Source organism: Schistocerca gregaria, chromosome 4, assembly GCF_023897955.1.
Source record: "Schistocerca gregaria isolate iqSchGreg1 chromosome 4, iqSchGreg1.2, whole genome shotgun sequence".
NCBI lineage: Eukaryota > Metazoa > Arthropoda > Insecta > Orthoptera > Acrididae > Schistocerca > Schistocerca gregaria.
The window spans coordinates 178524837-178546538 of record NC_064923.1 but is presented as its reverse complement, the minus strand read 5'-3'; positions in this window follow the sequence as shown (position 1 = coordinate 178546538).

The following is a 21702-nucleotide window of genomic DNA, read 5'->3' as shown; positions in this document are numbered from 1 at the left end:
GCGCGTTTCCAGACTGAAGCGCCTAGAACCGCTCGGCCACACCGGCCGGCAATTAGATTAGGAAATCATAAGCTAAAAGCAGCATATGCGTTATTTTATTGGATAAGAAAACAAGTGATGAAGGCCGAGGAACGTGCATTGGAGTCGGCGACTTTGAAACCCGTCTGTTTCTTTAGATTTGTTGACGATGATGAAATAAAAGAAATTATTCAGATAGTGAAGGGAGATGAAAATGGAATAGTCATGGGTGACTGGAATTCGATTTTAGGAAAAGGGAGAGAAGGAAACGTAGTAGGTGGATATGGATTGGGGCTAAGAAATGAAAGAGGAAACCACCTGGTAGAATTTTGCACAGAGGACAACTTAATCATAGCTAGCACTTGGTTTAAGAATCATGAAAGAAAGTTGTATACATGGAAGAACCCTGAAGATACTAAAAGGTATCAGATAGATTATATAATGGTAAGACAGATTTAGGAACCAGGTTTTAAATTGTAAGACATTTTCAGGGTCGGATGTGGAATTTGACCACAATCTATTGGTTATGATCTGTAGATTAAAACTGAAGAAACTGCAAAAAGGAGGGAAATTAAGGAGATTGGACCTGAATGAACTGACTAAACCAGAGGTTGTACAGAGTTTCAGGGAGAGCATAAGGGAACAATTGACAGGAATGGGGGTAAGAAATACAGTAGAAGAAGAATGGGTAGCTTTGAGGGATGAAGTAGTGAAGGCAGCAGAGGATCAAGTAGGAAAAAGACGAGGGCTAATAGAAATCCTTGGGTAAGAGAAGAAATATTGAATTTAATTGATGAAAGGAGAAAATATAAAAATGCAATAAATGAAGCAGGCAAAAAGGAATACAAGTGTCTCAAAAATGAGATCGACAGGAAATGCAAAATGGCTAAGCAGGGATGGCTAGAGGACAAATGTAAGGATGTAGAGTCTTATCTTACTAGGGGAAGGATAGATACTGCCTATAGGAAAATTAAAGAGACCTTTGGAGAAGAGAGAGCCACTTGTATGAATATCAAGAGCTCAGATGGAAACCCAGTTCTAAGCAAAGAAGGGAAAGCAGAAATGTGGAAGGAGTATATAGAGGGTTTATACAAGGGCGATGTTCTTGAGGACTATATTATGGAAATGGAAGAGGACGTAGATGAAGATGAAATGGGAGATACGATACTGCTTGAAGAGTTTGACAGAGTACTGAAAGATCTGATTCGAAACCAGGCCCCCGGAGTAGACAACATTCCATTGGAACTACTGACGGCCTTGGGAGAGCCAGTCCTGACAAAACTCTACCATCCGGTTAGCAAGATGTATGAAACAGGCGAAATACCCTCAGACTTCAAGAAGAATATAATAATTCCAATCCCCAAGAAAGCAGGTGTTAACAGATGTGAAAATTACCGAACTATCAGTTTAATAAGCCACAGCTGCAAAATACTAACACGAATTATTTACAGACGAATGGAAAAAATAGTAGAAGCCGACCTCGGGGAAGATCAGTTTGGATTCCGTAGAAATATTGGAACACGTGAAGCAATACTGACATTACGACTTATCTTAGAAGAAAGATTAAGGAAAGGCAAACCTACGTTTCTAGCATTTGTAGACTTAGAGAAAGCTTTTGACAATGTTGACTGGAACACTCTCTTTCAAATTCTAAGGGTGGCAGGGGTAAAATACAGGGAGCGAGAGGCTATTTACAATTTGTACAGAAACCAGATGGCAGTTATAAGAATCGAGGGACATGAAAGGGAAGCAGTGGTTGGGAAGGAAGTAAGACATGGTCGTATCCTCTCCGCGATGTTATTAAATCTGTATATGGAGCAAGCAGTAAAGGAAACAAAAGAAAAATTCGGAGTAGGTATTAAAATCCATGGAGAAGAAATAAAAACTTTGAGGTTCGCCGATGACATTGTAATTCTGTCAGAGACAGCAAAGGACTTGGAAGAGCAGTTGAATGGAATGGACAGTGTTTCGAGAGTAGTATTTAAGATGAACATCAACAAAAGCAAAACAAGGGTGTTGCAATGTAGTAGAATTAAGTCGGGTGATGCTGAGGGAATTAGATTAGGAAATGAGACACTTAAAGTAGTAAAGGAGTTTTGCTATTTGGGGAGCAAAATAACTGATAATGGTCGAAGTAGAGGGGATATAAAATGTAGACTGACAATGGCAAGGAAAGCGTTTCTGAAGAAGAGAAATTTGTTAACATCGAGTATAGATTTAAGTGTCAGGAAGTCCTATATGAAAGTATTTGTATGGAGTGTAGCCATGTATGGAAGTGAAACATGGACGATAAGTAGTTTGGACAAGAAGACAATAGAAGCTTTCGAAATGTGGTGCTACAGAAGAATGCTGAAGATTGGAAGGGTAGATCACATAACTAATGAGGAAGTATTGAGTGGGATTGGGGAGAAGAGAATTTTGTGGCACAACTTGACCAGAAGAAGGGATAGGTTGATAGGACATGTTCTGAGGCATCAAGGGATCATCAATTTAGTATTGGAGGGCAGCATGGAGGGTAAAAATCGTAGAGGGAGAGCAAGAGATGAATACAATAAGCAGATTCAGAAGGATATAGGTTGCAGTAGGCACTGGGAGATGAAGAAGTTCGCACAGGATAGAGTAGCATGGAGAGCTGCATCAAACCAGTCTCAGGACTGAAGACCACAACAACAAAAACCCTTAATTGTTTGGCCTCATGGTAGGGAGAATTTGTATGCCTTTCTAGAACATCTGAACTTGATCCACCAGAACATTCGTTTTACGATGTAGTAGGAAGAGTATTGTTGTCTTCCCTTTGTTGACGTGTTGGTTAGAAGGAAGGATGATGGATCATTGGGGTATGCAGTTTAAAGGAAACGTACTCACACCGACTTGTATTTGCCGACTAATAGTTGTCACCATCCGGTTCAGTGTGAAGCGGTACTTCGTACCTTGGTACACAGGGCTCATGTCATTTCCGACGCTGAGACGTTGTCAGCTGAGCTGTTCCATCTTGATATTACGTTTCGTCAAAATGGTTATAGTGATAGACAGATTGAACGTGCGTTGCGCTATCGACCAATTTTACATCGACTTGGTTGCAAATTTTTTTATTCATATGACCGGTTTCGGTTCATTCAGAACCATCTTCAGATCTTATATTTCAGTTACAGGAGTAACCCGTCCAAATCCAGCGATTTTCACATGTGATGTGTAACTGAAATATCAGATCTGAAGATGGTTCTGAATGAACCGAAACCGGTCATATGAATAAAAAAAATTGCAATCAAGACGGTTTTTAAGTAACATTATAAAATCACTGATTGCTGTTATCCCATAAGACATTATGTCTGTTTTTGCAAAATTATACATCGGGTGATTGATGATAATTCCGAGTCGACTCCTATGACAACTGCCTTTTTGCTTTACGTAGGAAACACTTCCAACAAGATCGGACGCACTTTGCGGAAATACGATGTGAAATGTGTTGTCCGACCTCTATCTAAAATTGGGTTGCTTTTGAGTCCTGTGAAGGATGATCGAGGTCTGCGTAAGGCAGGTGTATATCGCATTCCTTGTAGCTGCGCCATGGCATATATTTCAAATAACATGCGGGAATTCGGCCAGGTAACACTTTCAGCGAACGACGATATTTCGGTGGGAGTACACCCCGCCATTTTCAAGGCAACTGCAGCGGACAGGCGACGAACGTGCAAATTTAAAACCTCAGGTTCTCGGACTGACACAGGAAAGATAACACACACACTGAACAGTAGTGCCAGCAGAGATGACCAAAGTCAGAGATATCGATAGTGAGACTACCAACTCGCAGGTGAGGTATATCTCTGACTTTGGTCACCACTGCTGGCACTAGTGTTCAGTGTAAGGCAGAGAACCTGAGGTTTTAAATTTGCATGTACGTTGCCTGTCTGTTGCAGTTGTCTTGAAAATAGCGGGGTCCCGCCGAAATGTCGGCGGTCGCTGTGAAACGTCCCCTTGGAAAAATTATTGAATTACTGTGCTGATAAACCTCTTACGTTATTTGATTTTCAAAGAGCTGAGCAGAACTGAACGTACTCAGGCATTTCTCTCTTTACATATTCTGATCAGCACTAAACTGACACACAATATTTTTAGCGCAACGCAATCTGACTTTCAAATGTCCCTACAAAAGAATGGCCCTGACTGAAAATACCTATACCTTTCATGAATCACTGACCTCACAAAAATCTTCGTTACTCGAAATCTACTGCAATACAGCGAGCGTCAATACTGCCAACTAAATAAAAGTTTCTAACTACTGAAGACACTAATTACTGATAGGCATAGTTAGCAAATGAAAGATTTTCATAGAGAACAAACAATGTAAGTACCCTAAAAGCGTTCAAAAGTCTTTATATAAATTTACTCTCTCTGATGGACACACGTCCACATCATCCGCTCTCAAAACTCCGCCATCTCAGTCCCCACATCCACTACTGCTGGCGGCTCACCTCCTACCGCGCAACGCTACGCGCTTTTCATATCCAACTGCCCAACACTACAATAGAGACTATTCCAACAATGCTAACCAGCCACCGACTTCACACAGCACAGTCAGTGATTTTCATATAGAGTAGGCTAAACAGCCTACTTACAGCTGAAAGTGCTACCTGGCTGAACTCTCGGAAGTTATTTGAAAGTTGTGTACGTCAGGAGAAACTCAGGTCTCACTTTGGATTATATGGGTGGTCAGTTGCTGAACACTTGTACGACTCATCACCCATACAGATCGCTGCAGCTGTAGTTCACCCCCATCATTTGTGGTCCGGGGAGCTCGCCGGTGGTTTTCGATAGCATCATTGTGCCGTGCACGGTATACATTAAACCATGCTGACACGTGAGCAGTTTATAATATTAGTCGTTACGGTTATTCTGCCACCATTTGATCGCAAACCAATGATCATGCGCCTTTGGATGTCAGATAAATCCCTCCGTTTTCTCATAACGAACGCTGTTCTTTTTTTTGGATGGGGCCCGGCTATAGCAAAACACCATTTTGTTTTTTATCCCAAACATGATTCACTGCAGTTGCAGCATCATCAGTGGGCTTTTATTTTACGGCTGTTACACATAAAAACTGTTCTTTATTGTTTGTATACATGTTACTATTAGTTCATTATGTTTAGCAGCCATAAATAAAAGCCCACCACAGAAGGCAGTGAAATGGAATGGCAGTGAAACATGTTTGAGATAAAAAACAAAATTATGTTTTGCCAAAGGAGGACCCCTCCAAAAACATATGCATTGTTAAAGAAAACATGGACAAAGGAGCTTTAACCTCAAGATGTACTGTTTGCACGCACGCCGACACACTTTACGAACGCTTCACTGTTAGTAATTCCACCACCCATCTGTGAGTAGTTATTAAATATTGACGTCTGCTGTCTCGTTCAGAGAAGACACAGGTGGGGCAAAAGCATTACAGCCGCAAAGATGGGAGCTGGTGCTACTTCCGTAGAGACACGCCACTTGCACGAGTTCCGCCAGCGCCACGGCCGGCGCTGAGAATGAAGGTATCTACTTGCCTCTACCGATTGACTGCCGAGTAAAATCCGCCAATAAAATCCGCCAATGACTAGACGACAACACACAGAAACCTACACGGAAGACATAAGAGCAGCTCTCGCCCATTTGGTTCTAGATCACCGTCCAGGGCTGACCTAGGCAGGGAACGTCGTTTAGTGAACTCTTAGAAGTGAACAGACATTTGTTGTTAACTGCATTTGTTATGTTATGTGAAGATTACCTACAATTATTTGCACATAGCCATCGAGGAGCTTTTTGTCTAATATTACAATTAGTGCTGCAGACTTCATTTTTCAACCAGTCACAAAGATAAGTAAACCTTTTAAAGCATTTCTGTTGTTGTCTATGTTTTCAGGTGTTGTATAACCTTTGTTCTCCTGTACTGTTACCTGACCCTGGGACACAGCTATATAATGGTGGCAGGGAGAAAGTGCCTTAGCGGTGTACTGCACCAAAAACCGTTTCACCAGCTCACAACCTCGGCTTACAGTAATAACATTGGCAACACTGCCTCCACAGTAATAGTGACGAGGCTTTTCAAACCCATCAAAAATAACGGAGGTCACATTAACGTGACTGGACCGTACTTTCAATTCCAGTCACACGGCCGTTCTCTCTAAGTTTTTTCAGTAGCAGATAACCGACTATAGATTGATTTCTCCCATCCATTTTTTTCAATTTCTGTTTCATTTATTAGAACTAACAACCATTCTTTTCTTTCTAGACGTTTTCCATCGCTCAAACTCTCTAGCTGTGGCAGTCGTCAAAAATTTCTTTCTTAAAATTAGCTATGTCATTACATCTCGTTGTTGTACGTTCATAAATACCCATGTCTCTATTATTATTGTTAATAATAATAGTACCTATTAATGTTGCTCTTTCTTTATACCGCATCCGATGAGGGCATTGACAGCGCATCACACAGTATTCGGGCGGGCCCAATCGGTCCATCTATGGCCAGACGCGGAACTTTTTTCCTTAGATCTCAGTTATTCAAAACCGCGCTACAAGAATTCAGATCCGATATCCAAAAACATTTCTGATTTATGTTATTAAGATTTTTTGGTTATGGTGTTATTACAATTATTATCATTAATTGAGTAACTGTGAGGTAAGAAGTCTTGTATCGGTGAAGACCTGGTCCCTATATCGAAGGGTGCTTCAATGACCTAATCTGATCCAAATAAATTTATAACTAACCATTTAAGGGAGAAAAAAATATCTTAAATTCTTGTTGATAACGAATTCAATAACTGTTGATTCATTAGTCATGTCGTCAGCGAAACAGCTGTGAGAAAATGTCATTTTCTGCTTAGATTTGAAATCTGTCAGTAAATTCTAAGTCCCAGTCACTGAAAGCTCTGTTATTAGATTATAATTAATTGAAACGCTCAGCTGCCGACAGCTGTTGTTGATACACCTCGATGGGGACAGTTGAAAATGTGTGCCCCGTCCGAGACTCGAACCAGGGATCCCCTGCTTACATGGCAGACGCTCTGTCCATCTTTTTTTTTTTATTTTGTATTATCAGATTGACTTGGTATATTTCACGAGAATTCAGACAACCATAGTCAAATCATCATTTAATATTAGCTGCAAAAAAGAAAATCAACAAATTAGGTGAAACACAAATAAAACATTTCTTCTGAAGGGGAAGACCAACCCGTTACCCCACCCGTATGAATTTTGGGTGTATATATATACATGCAAAAGAGAGAGAGAGAAAAAAATTACGAAAATATACAACAAGGGAGGGGACTCGAGCTCAGGGAAGAAACAGGAATCGCAGGGGAACTTAACCAACACCTTGACGGTTAAACACAAGAAAAAGCATATTCGCAAAAAGCGTTCGGTATTGTGGTAACCGCTGCCATTTCCAATGCGCAGTTGACAAATAATGGTGAAAAACGCGGGGATCTGGGTCATTACCGCCTTCAATGACGTAATGGACATAGTAACCTAAGAGCCAGACAATCGTGTTCGTTTTCGTCTGAGGAAAATAAGAGATGTCCGGATGTAACAAGATGTCGTCTGGGAATGCGGTTTCAGGCCCTCTAGTAAGAAAAGCTAATTGACGGCGGACCCAGAGCCAATGATCCCGTCCGCAAGCAACTAGCCTGTGAAGTAAGGTGTCAGTTTGATGACATTCCTCACACTGATCAGTCGGACGAAGGCCAATACGAAAAAGACGATCACCAGTAGGTATCAGACGGTAAATGACCTTATACCACGTTGAAACAATCTCCATCGGCAAAATGGGAAGACTAAGATGAGACCAGACCGTTTTCCATGACGTTGACGGGGAAGCAAGTTCAACAGAAGAAGGGAAACATGCTGTACCCCAACGGATTTGTAGCATGTTGGTAGTAATATGCGTCATAGAAAGTATATCAGCACCCAGAATACCGACAAGTACAAAGTATTCACGAATGTGCCGCAATTTAGGATTAATCCGTCCAACATCAACAGGAGGGGTCAGACTGGCCGGCCGGAGGCGGGAAAGTAAACGAGAGGTGACTGAATGCGGAGCCCGCGTACAGGTTAAAACATTGCGGCGGGCAAATAAGATGGACGTCTTCACTTTGATGTCTGAAAGACCCAATCCTCCAAGCTTCCGAGGCCTGGCCACAACTTCATACCGGACACGGAAGACATGGCAGCGCCACAGAAATCGACTAGACAGCTGTTTCAGCCTGCGGGCCATCATCGCGGGAAGCGGGAAGACCTGCGCAACGTAGTATATTTTACTGAAGACATAGGTCTCTAAAACCCGTGCCTTGTGAAGGAGGCTAAGGGAACGGCGGTCATGTTCAAGGATCGCCCCGTGAACACGACTCGTAACCTCACGCCAATTTAGTGCCGCCATTTTGATCGGATTACGATCCACTATGATCCCCAAGGTCTTATGGCGATCGACAACCGTCGCCCAAGGAATGACGACATGATCAAAGCCTCTCAACGGCAGGAACGTGCATTTGCGATCATTAATGCGAGCACCAGCAAGACCACAAAATGAATCCAAGGTATCCTTAAGCCGCGGTATGTCCTCGGCATGTCGTACTAAAACCATGACGTCATCGGCGTATGCACGTACAGCAAAAATTTCCCCCAATATATTCCAGCCACGTAAGTGCATGGTGAGATGGCGAAGTAAGGGCTCTAAGGATAGAACAAAAAGTGACATGGGTAAGGGGCTTCCCTGGGGTAACCCCCGTCTGATCGATATCCGGGGGGTAGGGTGACCGTTCACAATCACCGAGACACTGATACCGGTAAAAAGATTAGTTAAGACTTGTCGAGCATCATTATTAAAGCCGACAGCGGTGAGCACTCTCGATAAAAAATCATGGCTGACGCGATCGAACGCTTTTTGGAAATCAAGAAAAAGCAAAGCCCCTGGGATATTAGCGGCAGCCGCCACCGAGATTACATCGCGACATTCGAGAACGGAAGTCAGTATCGTGCGTCCAGGCACACAGCTTTGGTGGGCGGCAATAATGGTATCGAGCAGCTTAGAGAGACGGATATTAATTGCTCGAGCGACAAGTTTATAATCAAAGTTAAGGAGAGTAACAGGACGGAGGGAATCAATTGCAGGTCGACCTGTGGATTTCGGGAGGAGGACCATTCTGCCTTCCTGAAAAGGAGCAGGAAGTGAGACTCCCCGCATCACTTCATTTACCATTGACGTTAAGGTGTCACCAATGAGCGGCCAAAATTGAACATAGAACTCCTTAGGAATACCATCTAATCCAGGCGACTTGCGGGACTGCGATCCTGCAACAACATCATATATGTCATCCTTCTGAAAGGGACGCAGAAAGGCGGCGTTTAATTGAGGAGTGACGACGCGAGGCAGCAAGGAGGTAAAGTCGTCAAGAGAGGTTTCCGCCGGGACATGAGTATCGTACAGATCAGTAAAATAGGTGTAAACGAAGTCAGAAATGTCACGGTGAGAGGTGAACACGCGGCCGTCAGCGGTTGTGAGGGAGGCAAGGCACCCACATTTCCGGCGCGACCGTAAACGGACTAGATGGTAGAGTGACGTCAGTTCCTCTTGTAGAAGGGAACGTGGTTGAGACCTCGTCCGCAGGCCCTCCATTTGAATGCGTTTGAGCTGCAGCAATTTGGCTTTGATGCGCTGTATATCAGTAACCCGGAGGGGAGCATGCGTAGCACTATCGTACAGTTGACGTAAGACAGAATAGTAAAATTCTTGCGTTCGTCGATCTTCTGCCACCTTCGCAGCCCCAAAACGCATGAGAGCCCTACGGATGTGTGGTTTTGCATACAGTGTCCACCATGCCACGATAGACGGGTACCGGTCCATAGTACGAGAACAACGAGTCCAAATGTCCTCCAGGACGATACCAAGGGAGGTATCTTGCAAATACGCGATATTGAGCATCCAAGGAGGACGAAACAATTTTACCGGTTGTCGCTCGTAATTAAACGTAACGGCTACAGCGCAATGATCAGTAAAACAGGCTGGTATCACATCAACAGCCAGAAGTTGCCCACACAAGGAATCGGAAAGGTAAAAGCGATCGAGGCGACTGCTAGACGTGGGAGTAAAGTAGGTATGTCGCACAAGTGTAGGATAGCGAGAAACCCACACGTCACGCAGGTGCAAGGAGCGCACAAGGTCGTCGAGTTCTTTACTGAAATTAAAATTAGGAGACTGATCTACCGGCCGTAGAACACAATTGAAGTCCCCACCTAAAATTATCTTTGTCGGGGATTTACGAAGCAGGTAAATGACTTCTTCTTTATAGAAACTCGAGCGTGCGGTAGTACAACCCGAACCAGAAGGGGCATAAAGAAGGAGTAAACTGAGATCATAAAACGTGCACCCGATCCCCCTTCCACTGTCGAGTACTTCGAAATTCATCAACGGAATGCCTTCTCTATAAAACAAGGCAGTGCCCGTAGAAAGTTCGGAAGCGACATTAAAAAACGTCGAGAACCCAGGAATGGAAAACTGGTCGAATAGGACTTCCTGTAAAAAAACAACGTCTGCCCCAGACTGATAGATAAACTGTCGCAAAGCGGCGAGCCGAAGCTCAGAACATATTCTGTTAATATTCAGAGTAAGAAATGTATATGCTTGCATGGAACTTCAACCTAGAAAGAAAAACAAAGAGAGCCGTCAGCTGACGGAGCAGCATACAAGTAATCATACCAGAAACAAGCGCTGAACCACAGAGAGAAAAACTACGAAACAGAACCCTCATCTTCCCACTGCTTTTTCTTCGGCCGTGACGCGGCTCTCCGTGGCTGTTTACGGATTCGACTGCGGCTCCGCGGTGCCGACGCTGCAGCGTTCGGCTGCGTAGGAGCATCATGTAGACATTCCGTGTCAGATTGCGAGAGAGAGGCCTCTACATCCCACTCGTCCGCAGACATGGGTTCACGGTGGGACAGTTGGTGAATAACAACGGGATCCACTGGCTCTGGAGAATCAATCAGTTGTTTGATGGGAGGAGGCTGTGACCCAGAGGGGGCGACAGAAATTCCAGAAGGGGGATGCGAAACAGAGTCAATAGGAGAAGTGTCAGAGAGCACCGGAGAAGACACGTGGCAACCAGAAGCAGGTTCCGTCACGGGCGTCTCCGAAGAGGCTGCCGCGGTAGCAGGAACAACGTCAGATAAGGTGTCAGGGAGCTTCTGCAAAGGCATGATAGCACCTGTGGCTTCCTCATCCACGATTTCCGACTGAGAAAGAGAGTCCTTTACCGGAGGCCCATCGGAAGGGCGAGCCAATAAGGAAGATTCATCAGCCGCATCATCCTGTGTTCGCCGACGCTTGTTGTGAGAAATCAGCGCGGGAACATCGGAATTAAGGGCAGCAACATCCCTACTCAAGGACAACGGGGGAAAATCACGGCCGTTGTCGGGCAACGGATCACTGCGTCCCTCAGTAACAGTGAGCGATTCAGTCCGAGATCCTTGCGGGACAAGATCAGCTAAAGTCAATTTTTTACGCTGTTCGTATGTAGGTTTTAATACCACCACACGCCGCGGACAATTAGTACGGAAATGACCAGTTTCATTACAATAATAACATGTTCCTTCCTGGCCACTGTACGTGATATGGACCCTATAACCACATACCTGTAGGTGAGAAGGAATAGGTTTTTTGACCACCATTTCCACCGACCGAATACCACTATATACCTGTAAGCGGTGCTGAGCAGACCAGCGTTCCTTTCGAATATGGCGTACGTCCCCATAAGGAAGCAAAACGGACTTCAGAAAAGAGTCGTCAACCTCGGGCGGAAGGTTAAATACCCGAACATTCGTATATATCACTTCTGCATTTGCCAAGAGAACCATACTAGTGGAACCATCACGGTGCGTAAAGGGTACCTGAGAACCATGACGAGAAAGTAGCCTATCAACCTGGAGCGGGTCAAGAAACTTAACAAAAAACACATATAATTCGCTGTCGAAATATGCGGTATGCACCTGATCAGTAGTGACCTTAACTGTATCGACTAACCAGTCATGTATCTCCAAAGAACCGGGCTGGACGTGACGCGTGGATTTGTCAAAGGTAAAACTGACTGTACCTGTACGCGGAACTTTCGTGGGAACCATGGTGGACATCACGGCGAGAGACGACGCCGCGACAGGAAGGGCCGCACGAACACCAAACACCAGCCGACAACCAGCGATGCGACGCGCACGGAGACCAACACGGCACTAAACTGACAGGAGGAAAACACGCTGCGCTACGGTAGAGGCGGAACTAAGAGCACGACCTAGTCGCCCGACGCGCGAAGCGAGAATAAACCAACTTCCATCTGAGCCACCGAGGACACAGATGAATAGCGAGACTGCAGCGACTTATCCCTTGCATGCCTCCCGTGGGACCCACATTCCCAACTGTCCACAATCTACATACGGAATGTTCCTAATAGATATTTGCCCATCCACTCATTACTCACGCTAAGGTGTCGATTCCGAACTATCTTCATTTAAAGCTAAAGGCTATCCTTCCAGAGACCTTTGTGTGTGCGAATGCGCGCAAATTTACCGAACTCTTACGGGAATCGTCACCTAAGTTGGCGCGAGTAATGAGTGGATGGGCAAATATCTATTAGGAACATTACGTATGTCGATTGTGGAGAGGTGTGAATGTGGGTCTCACGGGAGGCGTGCAAGGGATAAATCCCTGAGGTCGCGCTGTGCATCTGTGTCTTCGGTGGCTCAGATGGATGCCGGCACGGTAGCTCAACGTGTTCGTCAGAGGGTTAGCTGCCCTTTGTAGTAAAAAAACTGTGTTAATCGATCAACAACGAACATAAACGGATGTCTTACGACGTCCGCCCTGAGCAGATGCAACGAACAAAATGAAATTTTAAAAAAATTAATAGAGCGTCTGCCATGTAAGCAGGAGATCCTGGGTTCGAGCCCCGGTCGGTGCACACATTTCCAGGTGTCGATATCGAGGTATATTAACACTTGTCAACAGCTGAGGGTTTCCATTAATTATCATTTATTCTAAGGAAGCTGCACTGTCATCAATGATATCTGTTCTTTCGAGAACAGTTACTATCTTCATACCTGTTAGTAGAATTTAACATCAATATTACTGCGAATGTAGAGTGTAACTATTGTCTCCACTTCTCGCACGAGGCTGTGGTAGCTGTTAAAAATGTTACCGTTATTGGTAACCAATGGCAACATACAGTTCAACGGCAGTTATTTATATAAGAAAAACTAACCTGAAAGCCCATGCTTCACACTGCAGAGGACACACGGCAGTAGTTATTAGCTTGCTGATTCCTTTAAGTCAAGTTGTGCCAGATATCATGACAATCACACGACACAGGCCAGGCGACCGACATGTCCATGTATTCCTGCTTCTGGTCTGGGTGAATGGAAAGCTAGATACCACGACGTAACTGTAGTACTATTGTTGATCTAAACTACTGAAAGTTTTGGGTGTCTCCACAAATAATTGCTACGTGGTGTCGAACTGGTGTTTCATTCTCTTTCGTCCACATTAGAAATTATTGAAAAATAACTTCTTTTTATTTAACTGAATTTCCCGTCAGTGCTTGGCAGAATATGATAATAATATTAAAAACGAAAACACTTCCTAATGTTCTGCTAAATTATATTTATTTGGTTACGAACCGACTTCGGCTTCCCAGGCCGTTTTCACGTAACCATTGTATGTCGCAAACGCAGACAAACATTATGTGTGACTTAGACTTCATTTTTACAGGACATTCAGAAATGATAGACTATTTACATAGGAAAATTTTAGATATTTTTGTGACAGCGTAAAATTAGATTAAATAAAAGAGGTAAACAATGTTTTTATGTGAAGATACATTTAAACACTAATGAGAAATAAGATTAATTTACAACTTGAATCTAGAATTTTGTAAGTAAATCTTTATTTAACAAAGGGGACAATAGAAATTTGGTCTGTCCTTCTGTGTCAACTGTCTGACTTCCAGTATTACCAGCAGGAGCATTTTGGTTTAAGTAATTATGAATGTATGACAAAAATGTAGTGTTTTCTTATGCAAACACTATGTCATTTTTGAATGTTCTATGCAAGTAACGTCTTTATAAGTCACACATAATGTTTCTATGTGTTTGCGACATTCAGCTGTAGCATAAATATGGCCTGAGAAGCTGAAAACCAGTAAATAAATATAATTTTGCAAAACATTAGAAAGTATTTTCGCTTTTAATATTCTTTGTTTGGTTAGCATAATTTTCCTCATTTCCTCTCTACGACTGAGCGGTACCCTAATCACTACCAATGCAATATGGCCTCAAGTATACAGCTTTTCCGTCATTGGAAAACGGAAGAAAACTTAAAATTATGCTTTTACACGAGAGTAATATCTAACTAGTTATTTTCTATATTTTTATAGTAATTCCCCATCCAATAATGGCAGTAATTAAATGAAACGATACGTGATTTAGTAATTTCGGGAATCCACAGAACAGAATAGCTGTACGTCTGAACACTTATGCAGCATTTCTTCCATCACACTCATCTAGTTAGAATTATAATTTTTCTGCTATGCATAGCAGCTATTTTGGTCTACTTCTCTACTGAACTGTATCACGTTCACTAAATCATGAATAACGTTAACATGTACAGGCTGTATAGATTGGAACCATGTGCATGATATGACTTTTCGCTAATCTGAGGATATACACTCCTGGAAATGGAAAAAAGAACACATTGACACCGGTGTGTCAGACCCACCATACTTGCTCCGGACATTGCGAGAGGGCTGTACAAGCAATGATCACACGCACGGCACAGCGGACACACCAGGAACCGCGGTGTTGGCCGTCGAATGCCGCTAGCTGCGCAGCATTTGTGCACCGCCGCCGTCAGTGTCAGCCAGTTTGCCGTGGCATATAGAGCTCCATCGCAGTCTTTAACACTGGTAGCATGCCGCGACAGCGTGGACGTGAACCGTATGTGCAGTTGACGGACTTTGAGCGAGCGCTTATACTGGGCATGCGGGAGGCCGGGTGGACGTACCGCCGAATTGCTCAACACGTGGGGCGTGAGGTCTCCACAGTACATCGATGTTGTCGCCAGTGGTCGGCGGAATGTGCACGTGCCCGTCGACCTAGGACCGAACCGCAGCGACGCACGGATGCACGCCAAGACGCGTGAATGGAGGGACAAATGGAGACGTGTCGTCTTCAGCGATGAGAGTCGCTTCTGCCTTGGTGCCAATGATGGTCGTATGCGTGTTTGGCGCCGTGCAGGTGAGCGCCACAATCAGGACTGCATACGACCGAGGCACACAGGGCCAACACCCGGCATCATGGTGTGGGGAGCGATCTCCTACACTGGCCGTACACCTCTGGTGATCGTCGAGGGGAAACTGAATAGTGCACGGTACATCCAAACCGTCATCGAACCCATCGTTCTACCATTCCTAGACCGGCAAGGGAACTTGCTGTTCCAACAGGACAATGCACGTCCGCATGTATCCCGTGCCACCCAACGTGCTCTAGAAGGTGTAAGTCAACTACCCTGGCCAGCAAGATCTCCGGATCTGTCCCCCATTGTCCAGGTTTGGGACTGGATGAAGCGTCGTCTCACGTTGTCTCCACGTCCAGCACGAACGCTGGTCCAACTGAGGCGCCAGGTGGAAATGGCATGGCAAGCAGTTCCACAGGACTACATCCAGCATCTCTACGATCGTCTCCATGGGAGAATAGCAGCCTGCATTGCTGCGAAAGGTGGATATACACTGTACTAGTGCTGACATTGTGCATGCTCTGTTGCCTGTGTCTATGTGCCTGTGGTTCTGTCAGTGTGATCATGTGATGTATCTGACGCCAGGAATGTGTCAATAAAGTTTCCCCTTCCTGGGACAATGAATTCACGGTGTTCTTATTTCAATTTCCAGGAGTGTAATATTCGACGGATGTCCACTACCCGAGCGTGCCACGAGGCAGACAGAATGATATCGTCATTATTTATCACTGTGTTCTCTCGTTTACAACGAGGAGGACAGTGTCAAAATTACTGTTTCTGTTAAAAATATCAAGGAGAGAGAGAGAGAGAGAGAGAGAGAGAGAGAGGGAGAGAGAGAGAGAGAGAGAGAGAGAGAGAGAGTGAGAGGGCGGGAGGAAGGAATGAAGGACTGAAGGGATGGAGGGAGGGAGGGAAGGAGAGAAAGAAGAAGCTCTTCAAGCAAACTGGTCTACAGAATGTCCACTGAAATCATTACCAGAAGTGTATCGACTTCTATAGTAATTCAGTGATGAAGACACCAATAAGAAGGGATTACTCCAAAAATTCTGAAATATTCATATAATTTGCTAGAACCCAGCATGACAGAAAAGTAGTTGCCCCGGATATGAATAGGACTCACACCCTAGATTGATGAACATTAGCATTGAATGACGCTTTGAGTAATTTCGACTCAAAATGTGCACGGCGCGTCCTACAAGACTTCAGCAACTCGTACAGCACACAGGAGTGGTTTTCCAGTTTTACATCAATGTAACGAAATCAGTAATCATTTCTTTCACTTTGTCTAGAAATTCATCGGCTGATGATTTGATGAGCGACCAGAGCACTCGTAATCTTCAGTGACATGATAGCCTCCTTCGAAACGCCTATACTTCTCGTAACCCCCCTGTTTTCCTGACATTGGACTCGCTAACAGCAATATTTAAAATTTCTAAAACTTCACTGCGCTTTATTCCGTTCTTATAACAAGTTATCTGATCCATTCTTCTGCAAACCAAGCTATTCTCGGCCATGCGTTGCTGTGGTTTATTCTGGTTAAATGGAAAAGAAACGAAATATGATGCACACCTTACTAATATACAGGGTGGTCAGAAAATGTGTGAAATGCTTGTAAGGATGTTGCAGGGCAGGTTTCACTGAGACATAAATGTTAAGAAAAAAATTCGATACGTTGCTCCGTTTCCGAGTTATTTAGCGTAGAATTTAGCCAATGGGGGCGTCTCGCGCTCTCACTCAAGCGGCCTGCCAGGGGCGGTGTTGCCCAACGAGTGTTTGTCTCGTTAGCTGAAACTTGAATTTACGCGCGCGATGATCTGATTGGCTAACTTCAATGCTAAATAACCCGGAAACGGCGCAACGTATAGCATTTCTTTCTTAACATTATGTCTCAGTACAATCTGCCTTACAATATCACGACAAGCGTTTCAGACATTTTCTGACCGCCCTGTATTTGAGCATCGCATATACGTGATATCCTCATTCTCCCGCTTGTTTTTCTCCATCTCCTCTTCTTCCCCCCCCTCCTCTCTGTCCATCACCTCATACTCCTCCTCCTCCTCCTTCTCCTCTCCCAAACCAACCTCCCCTCCTATCTCTCTCTCTGCCTATCTCCCTTCTCTCGGTCCATGTTCTCCTGCCCCATCTCCGTCTTCTCCTGCCCGTCTTTCCCTTCTCTCTGTCCATCACTTCCTCCCCCCTTTATCTGTCTGCCATCTTCTCCCTCTTTTCCCCCCTATCTCCTCCTGCACCCTCTTCCTCTCCTCCCTCTATCTATCTGACACCTCCTACCCCATTTCTATGTCCATTTTTTCTTCTACCTCATCCTCCATCTTCTCCTACTCATTCCCCCTGTCCACTTCCTCCTTTCCCTTTTCTATTGCCATTTCATCCCACTCCACTGTCTGTCTCGTCTTCCCCCTCTCTCTGTCCTTGAGCATTGTTTATCGTAATTTCATATTCAGATTCTCTAGTAGTAGTAGTAGTAGGAGTAGTAGTAGTATAGTAATCACAAACCAATAGGCCATGAATAAAACTTAGTTTGCTAACAGCGTTTGACTTTTATATATCCATAGTCCGAATGTTCATTAGAGTATTGTGTAAAAATAAAAATAAATCGCCCAAAACCTTCAACATTTTCTGTAATAACGCTTCCCTTTAATATATTACGTACAAATAGGTATGCAAAAACGCTCATTATCGAACACAACATTGTCTCAAAATTTCACAGCAATCGATGAAGAGGTGGCCGGAGTGGCCGTGCAGTTTTAGGCGCTACAGTCTGGAACCGCGAGACCGCTACAGTCGTAGGTGCGAATCCTGCCTCGGGCATGGATGTGTGTGATGTCCTAAGGTTAGTTAGGTTTAAATAGTTCTAAGTTGTAGGTGACTGATGACCTCAGAAGTTGAGTCCGATAGTGCTCAGAGCAACTTGAACCATTTTTTTTGAATCGGTGAAGAGCTTTCAAAGATTTAAAATTCTGTACAGATGAACATTTACATTTTTATTGACTTCCCCTACCGTTATTACCAATACTCGTATATTTGTTTATTACATGTGACGCTTTAGTATATATACGAGGGTCATTCTATATTGAAGAGACAAATTGGTCTGGGGCAAAAACTGTTAGTAGGCAAGTTTGGTACTTTTATGGCTTTAAGCTGGCCTCACTGAGATGAGCCTTGATCGGTCGATGTATCAACATTGTTTTGTTTATAACCTCAAAAATATGTTTCAGGATGGAGTGTTCGCTTGAAACGTCCACATTAGTTGACAAACGATCGGTTATTCGTTTTTTACTTGCTGAAGGCGAGAAACCAGTGACTATGTAAACACTAGAACGTCTAAAATTTATGGTGAAGGTTGTATGAATCATGCAAAATTTTACAAGTGGGTAGAACAGTTCAGATATGGTCGCGACTTAATGACTGATGAACATCGTTCTGGCCGACCAGTTGCAGTTTCAACTCCCTCACTTCAAAGTCGAATTGATGACATTATTCATGCCGACCGCCATGTGAGTGAGAAAATGATTGTTGATAAGGTTCAAGTTAGTACTGGTACAGCACATAACATTATCTATAACAAGCTGAAGCACCGAAAACATTTACAAGATAGGTCCCAAAGGAGAGAGTATGTACAGAGCTAAAGGAACGTGATGAAAGAGAAAGTGAGCACTTCCTCAACAAAGTTTTAACTTGTGATGAAACTTGAGTTTACTATTATTAGCCAGAATCAAACGACAAAGCATGGAATGGAAGCACACCAACTCACCTTGTAAGTAGGCTGTTTAGATTTTTTTATTTGTAACACCACCTCTGTATGAAAATCACTGGCTGTGCTGTGTGCAGTCTGTGGCTGGTTGACATTGTTGTAATACTCGCCATTGTAGCGTTGGGCAGTTGGCTGTTAGCAGCGTGTAGCGTTGCGCAGTTGGAGGTGAGCCGCCAGCAGTGGTGGATGTGGGGAGAGAAATGGCGGAGTTTTGAAATTTGTAAGACTGGATGTCATGAACTGATATATATATATATATGTAGTTTCAATCTTTTATTTAGTTGGAAGTAGTGGTGCCCGCTGTATTGCAGTACTTCGAGTAACGAAGATTTTTGGTGAGGTAAGTGATTTGTAAAAGGTATAGGTAAATGTTAGTCAGGGCCATTCTTTTGTAGGGATTATTGAAAGTCAGATTGCGTTGCGCTAAAAATATTGTGTGTCAGTTTAAGCAAAGTCGTGTACAATTTTTCAAAGGGGTCGTTTCAACCTGTCAAGAAAAAATTCAAGACCCAAGCACCAGCAGGAAAAGTCATGTTGACGGTATTTTGGGATACTAAACGCAGCGTTGTTTGTGATTATCTCGAAGAGCAGCGTACAGTGAACAGCCAATACCAATCAATCGGATGTTCTTTTAAACAAGGCGAAGCCAGCCATGAGAGAGACACGTCGCGGATCTCAGAGGAGAGCTGAGATTCCCCAGCAAAACTCACCCGTGAAACCATCGACAGAATTGGCTGGGAAGAATTGCCCCTACCCCCTTACTTTCCCGATGAAGCACTTAGTGATTTCCATTTGTTTGGTGCACTGAAGGAAGTATTATGTGGGAAGAGGTTCCAGGACAACGACGTGGAAAAGTTTGTGGGGAATTGGTTCAAACATCAAGAGAAAGAGTTCCTTGCAGACCGAATAAAAAAGCTTATAGCCCTTTGGAACTAGTGCATAAATGTTCAAGGGGATTGTGTTGAAAAGTAGAAACGGTTCCAGGTGCTCAGTCCGGACCTGCGCAACTGCCACAGTCGCAGGTTCGAATCCCGCCTCGGGCATGGATGTGTATGATATCCTTAGGTTAGTTAGGTTGAAGTAGTTCTAAGTTCTAGGGGACTGATGACCACAGATGTTAAGTCCCATAGTGCTCAGAGCCATTTGAACCATCTGAAAAGTAGAAAGAGTACTGTTTTGTAAAGAGAAACTCCTTTTTCTCCAGACCAATTAGTCTATTTAATTACTAAATGATACTCGTACAAACCCAAGCGCATATTCCAGTACAGCGTTGTGTTGAAATTTCAAAGCACTCGTTGAAAAATTTATGGAAATTTGAGATTTTAAATAAAGATACATTTACATATTAATTTATGTATATAATACCAATGTCGCTGACTTTTCAACATTGTTGCTGGTTTGTATTACTACAGTTACTACAGTAATATCGGCTTCTTTTCTAATATTAACGTTTAATATTGTTGACTGTACTGGTTTTCTGTGCTAGTAATGTTCTGAATAGTGTACATTACCGCACTGAAACTGTAATAAATTACAAAATCGCCACAACAGCAGTCTGTGTGGACCCGTGTGGCGATCGTAATGTGACTGATTTGACGCGAAACAGCATCACTGGCTCGTTGTGAAGGAGCCTCCTCTATTAACATTGCTGACATTGTTCCACCAGGAAATGAAATTACGACCGAACAATATTCGATAAAGGTAATTACATCTAAAAGTTACACGAGCTTCTGTATGCTCGACATGGAATTACGGTAGAAATTCAATAATATTGATTATCTGCTAGCTCCGTAAATTTTCCGGAATACTACCTGTTTCAATTACTCGCTTCGGCGCAGTTAGAGGCACTGTTGGCGTAATTTCTCGTGCTGTACAGATGTAAGTCATAATCCGTTCATCGTTTGCTGTACAGTAACCGCAGTTTCAAGCACGCATTTCTTAACCGTTAGATAACGTAATGTCAGATATGGAATGAAAACAAACATTAAACATGCCAGAATGTGCAGTTTCAGTAGCCGGCCGACACAACTGAGTTTGATGTACTGAAAACATGATATCAGCATTTACGTCAGTTGCGGACTAATAGGTATATAAGAGCAGTACGTTTTTAGGATGGTGAAACTTCTTAAAATGATTTTACTTACTTAGATGAAATAACTGGGAAGGTGAAATTTCTTAATTATATTTTTACTTCAACTGCTGGGTGAAACTTCTTAATAAAGATTTTACTTAAACTACTGAATGCTTACTCAATGTTCTTAATATGCTGAGTGAAACTGAATGTACTGTCTCTCTACTTATTCTTATCATTTCAACACTGGCCTACAGAATTTGCCCTGACAAACAGAACTCAAACTATTCCTGTTCATTAATTACTTACAATATTCAAGGATAACGCGATCTGACTGCTTTAAAATTGATGACCTGACCTCAAATAATTAATACAAAACAATGACCCTGAATTAGCAGAAATCCTAACAATAATCCATACATTTTATAAGTCACTTAGCTGAGAAAAATCTTCATTACCCGAACTACAGCAATGCAGCAAGCACAAGTACTGCCAGTTAAATAAAAGATTCTAACCACTCATGGCTCTAACAACTAA